This window comes from Magnolia sinica, chromosome 18, assembly GCF_029962835.1.
Source record: "Magnolia sinica isolate HGM2019 chromosome 18, MsV1, whole genome shotgun sequence".
NCBI classification, from domain to species: Eukaryota; Viridiplantae; Streptophyta; class Magnoliopsida; order Magnoliales; family Magnoliaceae; genus Magnolia; species Magnolia sinica.
This window is the reverse complement of record NC_080590.1, coordinates 47,494,875-47,507,588: the sequence shown is the minus strand read 5'-3', so window position 1 is coordinate 47,507,588 and position 12,714 is coordinate 47,494,875. Positions and strand designations below refer to the sequence as shown.

The window sequence follows — 12,714 nt, the reverse complement described above, 5'->3', positions numbered from 1 at the left end:
TATTAGAGCAGTTATATATTATAGAAGAAAGAAACATAAACAAATAGCTAGAAAATAGAAAATGATGCTGATGTGGAGATCAAGAAGGGGGTCAAATAGGGAGGTCGTGTTCTCGCTGCCAGAGTTCAAAGTACCAAATGTATCGGCCAATATTTTCAGTATTGCATGTCAGCGATACGAAACCATCCAAGGATATGAAAATAACCAAGTACTGACAATATCGATGCGCACTGACATATCACAATATTTTGATTTGATATTTGGGTAATTGAGATATTTCAATTGAAAATGTAAATAAGCGAAAATCAAAAGAATAAAAAAGAATTATTTTTGCCAAATTTTTTGGGTATTCTCTTTGTATTTGTGTTTTTCAACAACTCCATTTGAATTTATTTTATTTTATTTTTTTTGAAAGATGCAGAATTTCATTGAGAATGCATCAAGCTGACGCAAAGAATTACAACCCCAAACGACTTACATCCCCAAAAGAAAAGAAAAATTACAATTCTCCAATGTCTTTAAAGAAGAGACCCACACTATTACGAAAAGCTTTGCCTTGTTGAAAACAGCCCCCTTCGAACCACTTAGATTCCAAAACATCTATCCTTTCTTTCCCCTCCAAATTGCCTGTAGGCCTGCCAACAATACCAATCTCCAAGTCGCTCTTCTCATTCCTCCAAGCCATGCCATTAAGAGGTTGCCAATTGAACCCGCCATCACCCATGACACCTTGAACAATTTTATGAAAATTTTCCACATTGTCTAGAAAACGGGATCTCCAAGCATCATCTTTGGCGTCAAATAAGTGCTTGAACGTCAGGTTGTTGAGACTTTGGCTTTCCCATCCCTCATCCGTTAGCAATTTTTTTGTAAACTTGAACCACTGCTCCACAGACATGGTCTTTCCCCATCGGATGATCATTCTTAGGTTGTCCATCATGGAAATGTCTGCGTCGCAGAAGAGGATGGTATCATCGGCAAACTGGGGATGAGAGATAGGTGATCCAATTTCACCACCTTAAACCCACGAAAGAGCCTGACCTCCTACTCTTTTTCTAACATCCTACTGAGCACCTTAGCCACAACCAAGAACATAAAAAGGGATAACAGATACCCCAGCCAAATCCCTCTCGAGCTTTTGAAGAAACATTTAGGTGAGCCATGAAATAGAACTGAAAAGGTATCTAACCGCACCCACTCCCGCATCCAGCCTCTCCACTTCGACCCGCACCCCAACCAACCCAGCATGTAAACTTCCAATTTACATTATCATAAGCCTTCTTAAGGTCCAACTTGCACACAGTGTTCGAATCATCTCTGATATTATCTTTATCTCCAGCTCAGCAATACCGATAACACTAGTAGCAATATTGATAACACTGGTAGTATCGGAAATTCCAAGTATAAGCAATGTATAGCTAAGTATCGCCAATGTATTAATATTGCTAATGTAATCGCCAATATTTTCAACTATGTAAATTATAGGTGTCACTTGTATTGCCAATGCATCAATATCACCAATATTTTTTACTATGTAAATTCTAGGTAACGCTTGTATCATAAGTGTATCAACAAGGTATCCCGTATCGATATCGGTTAGTGTAACGGTGCCCTCCGATACCGATACGGATACGGGGGTGTAAAGGCGATACAGGGGTGTAACGGCCCGTAACGGTGCAATTTTATTTTATTTTTTTTGCCAAAAAAATATGAAAAAATATGGATTAAATCCGGAATATTCTAAGCATTCCAAATATGCATTCATTTATAAATTGGAACAAGTTTGTGGTGGTGTAACGGTCCACTCTTTGGTGAGAAGTTGTATCGGACTGTCTGATGAATTTATGAACCAAATAACTTGAATTTGACTACAAAATTCATATATTTAATTTTCTAAATATCTAATTTATATACTTAACAATTTGATATCATTTCTCCCAATAGTTCTTTTTAAAAAATGAAATTAAATTCAGGTAGATAGCGTTGCCAATTTGGGGCTGACTTAGAGGACCAATCCATGCCCCAAATCAGCCTCAAATTCATGCAATTTATTGGCATTATCCCACTTATGAATTGGTGGACATTTATTGGATAGTGAATCATGAAAAAAATCAAAAGGCCCTATTTTAAAAAATAAGCGTCCACAAATTAACAATTAAAACTATTGAAACAAATTGATTTTGGCATTGTGAGTTAGCAATTATAGTCCATAATTTAATTGGTAAATTTTAAGTTAATACATGTCTTGTGTATAATTTTTTAAGGGCCCGAATTAGGTGGGACTCGGATTGTGAAGTGTAGCACACGAGTGTCAAAGTTTTTTGGGCCCCACCCGTGATGAATGTGTTATATCCACACCATCCATCCATTTTGCCAAATCATTTTAGGGCATGAGCCCAAAAATGAGGCAGATCCAAAGCTCGAGTGAACCGCACCATAAGAAACAACAATAATTAAACGCCCACCATTAAAAATTTATTGGGGGCTACAAAAGTTTTAGATCAAGCTGACATGTGTGTTTTCCCTTCATCCACGTCAGTGTGACCCTATTAACAAGTTACATGGAAAATAAACATTACAGGAGACCCTAAGAAATTTTTAATGGTGAGCATTCTATAACCACTGTTTCCTATGCTGTGGTCCACCTGAGATTTGGATCTAACTACTTTTTTGGATCATGACCTAAAATGATGTGGCAAAATGGATGGACAGCATGGATAAAATACATACATCATGGTGGGGCCCACGTGGCATGTGTACCATTTATTAACTTGTGCGATAAAAGCGTGCTACGTACCCAATCCATTCATTTGACGTCAGCAATTCCTGTGGGTCTGATCATGAGGTATGTGTTATATCTAAACCATCCATTCATTTGATGAGCTCGTCTTAAGGCTTGACACAAAAAATTATACAAATCTAATTATCAAGTGGACCACACTGCAAAAAGCAGTGGGGGATTGAACGTCTACCGTTGAAACCCTTTTTGGGATCACAAAAGTTTTGGATCAATATGAAATTTGTTTTTCCTCTTCATTCAGGTCTTTTTGACCTTACGAACAGATTGGATGGAAAATAAACGTTATGGTGGGCCCTACGAATTGTTTAACGGTGAAAATCATTATCTCCGCTGTTATTTTTGGTGTGGTACAGACGATCTTTGGATATGATTCATTTTTTGGGTAATGCTCTAAAAATAGATGAACGGTGTCAATATAATAAATACATCACTGTGGAGCCCATGTAACTTTGATCACCTTTGAACCGTTCGTACAACTCAGAGCTCGAGGAGTGTCAGCGCTCGTCTTAGCATGACACGTACCTGCAACAGCTATATATCTGGTGTGTGGTACACCAGCAAATCCGCTTCCGTTTTTTTTTTCCAATACCAAATGAAAAAAGAGGGAAAGAAGAGGGAAACCGAAAAGAAAAAGAGGGAAAGAAGAGAGAGAGAGAGGGAGAGAGAGAGAGAGAGGAAAGAAGAAGAAGCAGGCTGCAGCCGTAGCAGGCCCGCAATAGTCCAGAAGAAGAAGAAGAAGAAGGAGAAGAAGAAGAAGAAAAGAAAGAAAAAGGTAAAAAAGAAAAAAGGTGCGTTTTTTTTTTTTCCTTCCTATTTTCTTTAGCCCGTAATAGCCGTTACGGGACGTAACGGCTGTTATGGCTCATAACGGCCCCGTAACGGCCGTTACGGTCACAAAATCAGGGGGGTGCCCGTTTCGACCCCGTATCGCGTAACGGTGTCGGCCGTTACCGTTACATATCGGCCGTATCGTAACGGATACGAGACACCCTGTGTATCAACGATATTTCAATAAAATCACCAACGTATTGATATTATCAAAATTTTATTTATTAGAAAAAAAATAATTTCAATATTTTTATGGGCATGTAGTGTTCAATTTGTCATTGATAATATCTCGATATTATCGATATCGCAACATGCGCGATATTGAAACCACAATCTTTCGTTTCCTTTCCAATCGTTGATGATTTCTTGGTGAAATATTATGTATGTTGATATTTTGCAATATCGATGGATGTTTGGATAAAAGGTTGGATGGTTAAATAGGCCGGATGGGATGGTTGGACTGATTTCTTACAACAGCACATGCTTTTAAGGCCCCATTAATTGAAAATTTGTTATGTATGCATTCTTTTTTGCATCTTTTTTATTTCTAAATATGCAAATATCTACATTTTAACATCTCCTGAAGTTTCGCTAAAAATTCTACCATTTTTCCCATGTTTCTCCGCATTTCCAGTTATCAGCGATATTATTGATGATATCGATATTGTTTCTGTATCGCTGGCCAACGAAACTTGTAGCAATACCAATACTTCGAACACTACTTGCACATGATACCTTTCTGCCCTCCTAGTAGCAGGAATCGATGCATTCATGGGCAGTAAGAGTGTTATCCATGATCTGGTGGCCCTCGATAAAAGTGCCTTGACTATTAGATATGATGCTCTTAACAAACTTTCAAAATCTATTCACTAATGTTTTTGCAAGAATCTTGTAAGGTCCCCCTATTAGATTGATTGGCCTGAAATCCTTTAGGCTATCCACAGTCGCTACCTTCAAAATAAATTGTAATAAAGGAGGCCCTTAAACCATCTGATAGCCAACTTTTCTTACAGAATTCTGCCGTGAAGCTCATCGCACCCTCTTTCACAACTCCCCAGAATACTTAGAAGAAGGCTAAAGTAAAACCGCTAGCCTAGGGGTCTTGTCCCTGCCCAAAGAGTCAACTGTAGCCTTAACCTCTTCCTCAAAAACAAGATCTCCAACACATCGTTTTCGGCATCAAACAAGTGCTTGAATGACAAGTTGTTGAGACTTGGCCTTTAGCCTTGTTTCTAGCTCGAGTGCTCACTATGCTTTGGAAGAATCTCATATTTTTCTCCCCTTCCTTGAGCCGCGTGGCCCTTGACCACTATCTCTTTCTCCTTTAGACAATTAGAGTATTCAAGAGAGATAGATTCTCAAGGACTTTTCTTCCTCCGATAGATTCATTGCTTCCACCTTTATATCAAACGCTTCAATACCCTTTAGGATTTCTTCCATCTCAACTTCCCAAAGACCCTAACACCGCCTTCTTCCATGCTTTGATTCTTTGTTTCGACAATTTAAGTTTCTAACTTAATCGATAACCGGCACAGCCAACAACCTCAAACGATTCCCATTATTCCTTTATCAAATTTGGGAAGCCCTACACCTCCAGCCACATGAGCTCAAATCTGAATGGCCAAGGGCCCATTTTCCTCCTCAACCTTCGACCTCCAGCGAGATCAAGCAATGATCTAACACCACCTTTAGCAAGCCCTACTGATGCACAAGCAGGAAACGCTCAATCCACCCTGGAGACACTAAGAATTTGTCAATTCTGATTATGACAGCCACATCTTGCTCATTTAACTAGGAAAACTTCATTCCCCCAGCGATAAGTCCATTTCATGGTTTTCCATCCATTTCAAAAACTCCTTCAACTGAATCGTACGATCAGATCCTGAATCGTACGATTCGATAATCAAACTCCAAAACCGACAGCGCCCAGGCAAAAAATCATTATTTTTCTTCTTCTTCTTTTTTGCAAATTTTTTTTAGGAATTTCTGTTTTAAAGTGTATTTAGGCCCCACCCTTAGAAAAACATATCTTTTGCAACCTTTGAAAGATTTTGGGGACTTTTGGAGCTTGTGGACAATAAGAAACATAGAGAAAGAAATCAAGATATCTTTTTCGTCGCTCAACGGCATCGAACGCCGCTTGTTGCATTTGATTTCTATGTTGAAATAAGTAAGAATACATGTAAAATATTCAGTTATTACTTTCTATTTCATTTCTTTCATATATTAGTGAAAATATGGGTTTTCCAGAAAAGAAAAATAAAATATTTCGATTTTTTCAGTTTTTTTGCTATTCTTTTTTAGGGCTTTTATGTTTAAAAGTTATTAATGCCCCACATACATTATAATATCACTTTTCTTTCTTTGGAGAGATTGGTGAGATTTGGAGTTTGTGGCCGTAAATAGTTTTTTTCAAGAGTTTTCTCATTTATTCCAAATTAAAACTAGTTTTCTCTCATTTTTAATTAATTTATAATCTTCTATGTTTGTGTGGGCCTAAATAGTTTTTTCCTTAATATGTATGTAGGCTTGGCTTGTCACTTGTTGGTTCATTTTGAGCATTGAAGATGTGAAAGAAATCGAAGACGAAGGACAATGATCTTACATAGGAGTGTTGTTCAAAGATCGATGAGAACAATAATTTCCACCTAAAATGCAATTTTTGTGGGAAGGCATATTGGAGAGGTGTGTTTCGAATGAAACATCACCTAGCCCGAACAAAAAAAAGAATGTTGTAGCATGTCCCCAAGTAGGTGATGAGGTAGCAGAAAAATTCAAGAAATTATTGGATGGTAATGTTAGCGAGAAGAAGCAAGAAGAAGATATGGAATATGATGTTGGAAGGTTTCCTATAATTGATGATGTAGATGAAATGGGTGGTGGAAAAAGAAGGAGAAAATGGATGATTTTATGTGAAAGAGTGTGCCAAAAGAAAAACAATAAGCCACTCTAAACAAAATCTAGATGAAGGGAGATAGAGACAGCGTGTGCCTGTCTAATTCGTGTTTCCTATAAGTGAATGCTCTACCATTCAACCTTGTAAAGAGCCCATTCTTCACACCAATGATGGAAGCGGTTGCTGCATTTGAGCCGGGATTGAAGCTTTCGTTATATCATGAATGAGGAATAAATTTTTGAAGATGGAGGTTGAGTTGATAGAGAAATCTATTTATGTATATAAGAAGGAATGGGGGAAGACCGGATGCACGATTATGTCGAATGGGTGGACCGATGGAGTGAATCAGTCGATTACAAAAAAATTTGGTTAATAGTCCAAGTGGTACGCTATTTTTAAGATCTATTGATACGTCTGATATTTCAAAAAATGTGGACAATTTGTTAGGGTTGCTTGAGTCAGTGATTGATGAAGTGGGTGAAGAGAATGTTGTGCAGGTAGTTACAAATAGTACATCCGCCTATGTGAAGGTGAGTCAGTTGTAAATGGAGAAGAGGAAGACATTGTTTTGGTCTCCATGTGCGGCCCATTGCATAGACCTAATGCTTGCAGACATTAGAAAGCTACAAGTTCATTCATAGACAGTGGCGAAAGCAAGGGCCATAACGATCTATATTTACAAACATTGTTGGGTCTTGAATTTGACGAGAAAGGATGCAAAGGGAGAGTTGACTCAACCGGTTGTAACACGGTTTGCTACGTGTTACTTAACTTTAAAAACCATTCATGAAAATAGAATTGGCCCGATGTCAATGTTTACCTCCAAAGAATGGTAAGGTAGCAGTTTCTCCAAGACCACAAAGGGGAAGCATGTTCAAGACATAGTTTTGGCCGATGTAGATATTTGGCCATCTATCAAGTTTTGCTTGAAGACCACTCTCCCATTGGTCAAGGTGCTACGGCTAGTTGATTCAAATGAGAGGCTAGCCATGGGATATATTTATGAAGTGATGGATCAGGCGAAAGAGGCTATAGCAAAAAACTTGGGAGAGGTGAAGAAGCGATATTCGGCTATATGGGAAATCATAGACCAACGGTGGAACCTTCAATTGCATAGACCCTTTGAACTTATGCTGACTAGACCTTTACCTTTAACATCTCTGTCAATGTTTTAAATATCGTTATCGCGTAATGTATCGCACCCTTGGGATACAGATAAATATCAGTTATTGCATGGGATATATCGGTTGTATCGCGTAATGTATCGTTGTTGGTGGGAAACATGGGAACATTGGGAAATTGGTCGAATGTTTCAATGAAACTTCAGGAATTGTTGTAAAAGACATCAATACACACTTAGAAATAAAAACATTACAAAAAAAGTGCACATAATAGGGGTTTCCTTTGTATGGGGTCCTAATATATGCGCTTTCCAACTTAACTGATGCAAGTATATTCAAAGTTTATTCATATAATTTATGAACATAAGAAGACATGTATGGAAACACAATCAATACATTCAAAAGCAAAAGAAGAATCAATAGATAAAGTTACATACATGTTTAATTTTGTGTTTAGATACAAAGATTGCAACTGATTTGTGAGAAATTGAGAAATTTTGTATTTTTCCCAATTGTCCACAACTTGACCCATCTCCCCCAAATCTCAAAATCGAAGTTCCAAATCCATAATTTTTCATGGAAAACATGAAGAATCATAGATTTGTAACCATTTGACACTAGTTTAACGTGATTTGCAAAAAAAACATGGATCAAAAATTGAAAATGCGCACTAGATCGAATAGGTGGGATATATCGACACTGCCTGTGCGTTTCGTATCGCACAGGTGGGATAAAAGATATATCGGCCGATATCGTCGATATTTAAAACATTTATCTCTATTATAGGTGGGAGCACCAGTTGGGGCTTTCGTTTGGCTCCCAAGGTTAGGTTTGGGACGTTTGGCTCCCTGAGGAGCAACCCTACCACTAGAATCATGAGACCCAAACCACTTCATGGTCGGTTGCACTAGGTATCGCTCAAGCTCCTCTAACCCAAGGTTGGCATCCTCTAGTGTACCAACATCATGAGGGAGGAGCTCACACCTAATCTCAAGGCGCATGCCCGTCCTAAAACGAGACAGGGTCACAGCAGGGGACTCGTCGACATCACATCTCATCATGTACTCCTCGAATCCCTCAATGTAATCTGATATAGACATCGACCCTTGCCTCAAGGACAGCCACTGATCCAAAGGCAATCACGGTAGGAAAGCGGGACGTATTTTTCTTTAAGAAGTTCTTTCATCTTAACCCATGATGTAATGGATTCATCTCCACGGCGCTGTCTTCCGTTCTGTATTGGTCTAGAACAACTTGGCTTGACCTATCAACTTCATCTTAGCAAACCTCGCTCGACGGCGATCTGACATATCATGCCACTCGAAGAAGTGGTCCATGTCAGTTAGTCAATCAAGGAAATGCTTCGGGTTCAAGCGACCATCAAAACTGGGAGCATCAACCTTTACACTTTTCACAACCCTTTCCTCAAGGCCATAACGATCCCATGACTCTTTACGAGGCGCAAGGGCGCGCGGTCCTACATGACCTGCTCCCTTACCAAAGTTCCTATTACGACCCCTAATGGGTTCTACTGGGACTGGACCCTGCTTAATTGGGTCCTCATCAGCTGGCTCTCTTGCTTGAGACTGGTGGTCTTCCCCAATGGTGGGGGTACTGTGAGAGGTAGCTTCTAGCTGCGCAATACGCTGGTTGTGGGCAGTCAATTACGCGGCAGTGGTCTTATTATACGTCTCAATGGTCGTCAAATGGCGGTTCATCTTTTCGAGAGCCTCGGTAGTCTGATCATGGTTCATGGTGGGGAATAGACCAAAACCACAACCTATTCACATTTGCATACATTAAACAATGCTAATGAGAGACATCCTAACTGAATGTGTACTATATTATGAATGCGGTGCAAAATTTAGATTTGATGACCCTTAATGTGATGTTATATGATGCACTTGTATTCTATGTATGATGACTATTAGTACCTTAAACACTATGAACAACCCTAGAATGATTCTAATGAGGCTAAAACTGAAAATTCAGCAACTACATGTCTTAAAGTCACTAAATCTGAAATTTCCAGCAATATAGGACTTTGAAAATATCCAAGCAGAAAATTCAGCAAGCCAAAACAGAAAATTCAGCAAGCTATATGCGACCTATATGTTCTACTATGGATATAGGAATTTTGTCAAACACCTACCCTACACTAGACCTAGGATCCGATACCAAATTTGATGCAAGATGATGGAAATTTCCCTAGGATGGAAGATGAGAGATCATTTTACACACTAATTACAGCAATCACCATGTAAAATCAAACATAACCACATAATAGATTCAAAAATTCAGATTTATAACACGAAGGTCCTACACGTTATCACATCACGGTGCATAAAAATATAAAATAATTCAAGAGTGGCCCACTTGGAAGTGAGGACTTCAACAACCACGTAGATAAACGATGATGCAATCAAAATTCTGATTTGGGAAAAGTATCACAAAAATTCTGATTTTCATTAGGGTCTTGTATTCATGGATGAAGATTTAGAAATGGGGTTTTTAGGGATTCAAATGATCTAGGGATTATGGAGTTTTGGAGGAAAATCAAAGAGGGAAAACCCCAAACGGGGGCCCACATGTGTCTAGGTAAAGGAGAAGAAAGAGAGGGAGGATTGAGTGGGTTTTGATGGATTTTGAAGGTTGTAATGGAAGGGAAAAGTGGAAGACAAGAGGAAAAGAAGAAAACATTCTGAAGAAGAGAAAGAGGAATGATGTACCTTGGGGAATCAACTGCCAAACAAGCTTCTACCCTTCCACAATTCAATTGGAATGGACGGTTTCTTACAAACCCTAAAACATAGTGAGGAAAATTCTTTCACACAAGAGAGCTTCTCTGTTTTCTTTTTTCTCAATAACACCACTAGGATTAGACCTCCCCCCGCCGGTGCTTTTATAATTAAAAATTCGAAATAATTGCAACTATGTCACTCACTTAAGTGAAATGGTCCATCATACAAAATAAGAAAACTAAAACACTTATTATCAATCTCAACCATCAAATAAATCCTAAAAATAACAAAAAAAAAAAAAAAACATAAAGCAATATCAGAGTCCAAGGGACCCAGATCTATAAGATTTGACGGCCCAATGACCTGATCGACAGGATCCAATGGTCGGATCAACGCAAAATAAAAATCATATGACTAAAATGGTCTCCGAAGCAGCCCATGGGCATCATCCCAAAGTGGAGTCTTCCTGATGCACGTCCAATGCATGTGGAGTCTTCAAAATGGCCCAGTGGGCCCCATCTGGAACTCATCTCCCATCCACATCCGCAAAGAAAGCTAAGCTAATGTGGGTGGTCGTCTCTGTCTCTGATACACCAGAGTAGGTCCTCTGATGTCCCCATTATAAATTATATATGATTGTGTTTTACGTATATGGTGGGAGACTTACGGAGATGAGTGTCCAGAATTGCAAAAGCTGGCTATTCGTATATTAAGTTTAACATGTGGTGCTACTGTTGCACTTTTGAGCAGGTGAGACATTATTGAATTCATTAATCAACTTATGAATTCACTAGTGACCAATAGCCTTATATTATTATGTTCATGGGCTTATAGATACATTTAAAGAAGAGGAATAGACTTGAGCAACAAAGACTGAATGAGCTCGTCTTTGTAAAATACAATCTTCAGCTCGAAGTTTGTCATGCAAAGAGCGGACCAAGGGCTTGATCGTATATGTTTATCAGATATGGAATCCGATGATGAATGGATCACGGAAAAAGAGGATCCCGCACCTCCTACAAATAACACTTGGATGGACATAGTTGAATGCTTTGCTGAAGGCTTTAGAGAATGTGCAAGGTGTAGGCGGATCCACATCAAAACCAGATGGGCGACATGGTATGACTCGCATTCTCAATGTTTAATCCTATAGTGTAGTCTTATAATTATTAATTAATAGCTTATTAGCTTATATTATAATGAATTTTGCAACAATTATTTTGTAAGTCCTAGAAAACTTGATGTTCAAAGAAAGGCAAACGGAAAAGCAAAAGTAGTAGAAGTATATGAGAAAGATGAGTTTATTTCAACATTAAATTCTGAAGATGAAGATGATGTTGATAATGTTAACCTAATTGGTGATGAGGAGGAGGATGGTGCAACCAACGAAGAATAGATTTGTTTGGACTTTTTATTTACTTTCTGAATTATAGAAACAAGTGAATAGAGCATTATACATGTAAATGGTTATGGGGAAAATGTTATTTTTCAAATTGTATAGAAAACTTACATGTACATGGGATGGGGAAATGGATTATTGTTTGAACTTGATTATGACATGATGATACATCATATATACATGATACATCTTTTTGTTTTTTGCATATTCGTGACAAAATGGATGATTGATGTGTTTTTATTTTTATACAATTTTTATACTTTTTTATGACATGTTTCATGAAAATCTGAAAAAATCTTACGATTTACGATACGAATACAATTCAGAACCCTTTACGATTTACGATATGATAACGATTATGACAACATTGCAAATTACGTGATTTTAGCCCCACTAAAATTTTCATATGTGAATCTAATCACATCGAAGTTCCCACCCACACACCACGAGCTGTCGAATCTCCTGCAGGTTGAACTGAGCTCCACCCAGAACTCTTGCCTCCTCACTACCTACTTCAGATCGTACGCTATCGTGAACAACTAGCAGAAGCAAACACCACCTCCTTCAACATCACCGAGACAAAACACCCACACCAGAAGTCCTCCTTAACCCAGATCTGGTAAACACAAGCAACAAAAATTCCCCCTATTGAACTAAGGACAGCCAATCGTTTGACTTCTATCCCCCACACAGAGTTCACCATCTTCCAATCAATAGCATGGAGCTTAGTTTCCTGGAGCATAATCACCCAAGCCTTCAACCTACTACACGTCTCTGATTTGCCCTCTCTTCTGCTAGCAACCCAAGCCTCGAAATTTCTAACTTAAGATCCTCATTTTGCATTGATCTTCCCCCTTTGCCCTTCCATGTCCCCACTGAAATACTCCTTGACTCATAGTTGACGGCAGAGGTAAGACTTACAAGTTCCC

At 38.6% G+C, this 12,714-nt stretch overlaps 1 protein-coding gene across 3 annotated transcripts in view; it reads right to left on the bottom strand.

The window, feature by feature from the left end:
* The window catches only part of LOC131232663 (uncharacterized), a 143,496-nt gene that overhangs the window by 101,452 nt on the left and 29,330 nt on the right, over positions 1-12,714 (bottom strand). The window lies entirely within an intron of this gene.